The sequence below is a fragment of the Macrosteles quadrilineatus genome, unplaced genomic scaffold (genome assembly GCF_028750875.1).
Source record: "Macrosteles quadrilineatus isolate MER2022 unplaced genomic scaffold, UCM_ALF_1.0 Scaffold_4__1_contigs__length_99947679, whole genome shotgun sequence".
Lineage (NCBI taxonomy): Eukaryota > Metazoa > Arthropoda > Insecta > Hemiptera > Cicadellidae > Macrosteles > Macrosteles quadrilineatus.
In genome coordinates this window covers 71,457,621-71,460,795 of record NW_026542597.1, presented here as the reverse complement: position 1 = coordinate 71,460,795, position 3,175 = coordinate 71,457,621, and positions in this window count along the sequence as shown.

Here is a 3,175-nt window from a genome sequence, read left to right as displayed (position 1 = left end):
GTTTGTACGTTGCGTTCTGCAAGGCCATTTGTCGCTAGATGCCCAGGGGCAATGAACTTTTGGAATATGCCGTTGATCTTGCAGTAAGCTCTGAATTCTTCACTTGTAAATATTGTAGCATTATCAGAAACACATTCTTTCGGATACCCATGTGTAGCAAATATCTTGTTTAACAGATTGATTGTGTTTGAAGATGTGGGTGCTTCCTTCAACACTTTGATTTCAGCCCATTTGGATCTTGCGTCAATACAAACAAGAAAATAGTGATTTTCATAAGGGCCGGCATAATCTATATGTATGCGGTCCCAGTTATTTTCAGGTAGGTTCCACGGATGTACTGACACTTTAGGTGGACTTGCTTTCACTAGGGCGCAACTTGTGCATCCTTTTAGCAAATTTCCCTATAGGGAAGTAGCTATTACCGTAGGTGGCAAGGTAAGACCTAGACCCGGGACCGATTTACTTTTTCATTTTGATGTCCCCAGAGGCCAAAAACACCATTCGTTCAAATTTATATATATATATATATATATTACTAAGTAAATCAAAATACCACAGTACCCTAAAAACATTTTATTTTATATTACTTACATGTTTCGGACATTAATGCCATGATCACAGTATAGTATATAACCTATTAGTTTCTTTAATTTACGAAAATGTTTGTAAATAAGGTCAAGTTTGTTGTGTTGGTCGTTTTATGTTGAAAGAAGTAGTTACAAGATTAATAAAGGTAAGTTTATGTTTTTTGTAATTTTGGTGTGTCCATGACCGTACGTAGTCATTTGATGAAGTAGACGTGGTTTTAATTTTTGTTGATATGATATTTCAATTGCTACATTAACCTAGAAGTCCACTTTGTATCCTCGAACATGAGGTACAGGGCTACCGCCAGAACAGAGCCAAATAACACGTAATGTCACGACCAAATTTTAACGACCATCGCAGGTTTTTTCACGACCAACCCAGCCTTATGGATTATACTGTGTTTGGTCGTGACAATAACTTATTTATTTATTTATTTATTTATTTATTTACTACATGTCATTACATCATTTTTTGACAGGACATAAAGTCATATACAGGATATACTAAAACTAAGAAATAACAAAAATGTCTTACTAAATTATTAATCTAACTTAACGTCCCTATTTAAATAACATTCTATAGAAAAAAAAATTTTTGTTTTTAACCAGGTCTTCAGGGTGGATCTGAACTGTGTTTTACTATCAATATTTTTTATGCGGAGTGGTAACTTATTGTAAACTTGTGGGCCTATATATTGGGGAGATAAATGAAATTTCTCTAATCTATGGGTTTTAGGCTTAATATAACTCTTAAATCTAGTGTGGTGGGAATGAATGGGTTGGTTCATGAATGAGGAGAGATTATCTTTAACCCAATTTGAAATTTCTAAAATATAGTGATCATAAAATCAAATATCATTAAATATCATTAAATATCATGGTAAATTGAACAGTTTAGTTCAATTGAAACACATATTTTTATTATAACTAACAGTATAATTGAAGGATTGTTTGGAAACAATCCAATTCCAGACAATTCACGACCGTACCGCTTGTCCCTGACCATCACGTTGACGATTGCTATCATAAAAATGTAAAAAATTAAAATATCAACATATTTCAATGATTTATACACAAAAGAAGCACACCTCTATAAAAACATATCAATTTTTCAGGTGTCAGGTAAGTGTTTTCGGAGTTATACAAACTTAAAAGACTTTATTGGCTTTTTTTCTACTTTTTTTAGTTTTTTTTATAGTTTTTCTAGAAAGACCAAATATACCAAAAGCTTAGTGAGCTGTTTATTGTATAATGGCCATAAAAGGAAATTCATTTATAGCAAGACATAGTTATAAAAATAATATTAACTATTTTTAATATTCAGTATTATGTCCGTGATGGTCGGGACAAAATTTTGTGTTTTTCCATCATAGATGCTCTATTTATAAAAAATCACCAAAGATATTGCGTTACCATGGACATTTTATGAAACTTCAAATGTCAATGACATAAAAAAATAAAAAAAGTTTCAAAAAACGTAACAAAAAATTTTAAAAGTGCTCTTCCTGAAAACGTACGTTTTAAAATTTTCTTAAATTTTAAATTAAATTTTTTTAAATTTTTTTTAAATATATACGTCCGTGAACGCGATAACTTGAGTAATTTTTGTCCGATTTTGATGAAATTTGGTTTAAAGGTGTAAAGCGGGATAAACTTGAATGAGTTCGCGAACCAGCACGATCGGACCATGGGAACGGGGCTTTACGGGGGGTTTTATGGGGTAAAAATTGGTTTTTCTCACTTTTGACCCTCAGAACACAAAATTTCCCGATTTCTCTTTAGACCTTTTTAAAGAGCTTAAAAAAACCAATAATTTAGTATATAAAAGTATTTTTGTTCGATTATTAGTAACGGAGAAAATTTAAAAAATTGTAAATTTAAAATTTCCATGTTATTCTTATGGAGAATATTGTCAAATGTTGTAGTTTGCTTGTTTATGGATATATTTTGATCAAACTTGGCAAATTTATTTATTTTGTACTAAGCTATCAATATTTTACTCAAAAACACACTTTATTAGTTTCCTTGTAGCAGCAAACCTAGGTACTCGTTAAACCTAATGTTATTAAAATATTTTTAACTGAAAATCAATTCAGACAAATGGAAATTCGCTTAGTCGGCAGGTTTGCTGCGGCGGGGGTATAACTAGTCTTTCGATTTCACTGTCAATTCCTGGCCAGTAAACATAGCGTCGAGCGAGTTGCTTCATTTTGGTTATTCCCAGATGAGTTTCATGAAGTTCACTGAGTATTTTGGAGCGTAAAGATGTTGGAATTACAATTCTGTCTTTTCTAAACAAGATACCGTCAAGTAGGGTGTATTCTGAGTCAGTAGAATTGTTTTTCAGGGTTCGAACTGTTCCATTCATTTCATGGTCTTTTGCGGTTTCTTCTTTGATTGTCTTTGAAGTTATTTCACAGTTGGATACTTGAAAAAGTGATTGAGAATAAAGCTGGTTAACTTCAGCTCCGATTAGTTTATCTGTTGAACTTATATATTTTGAGTTTGGTTGAAAAAGCGTTTATCGAGTTTGCTTCGTGAATTGAAACATGGTTTGAAGGTTTCTGAAACATTTCATCGTACACCTG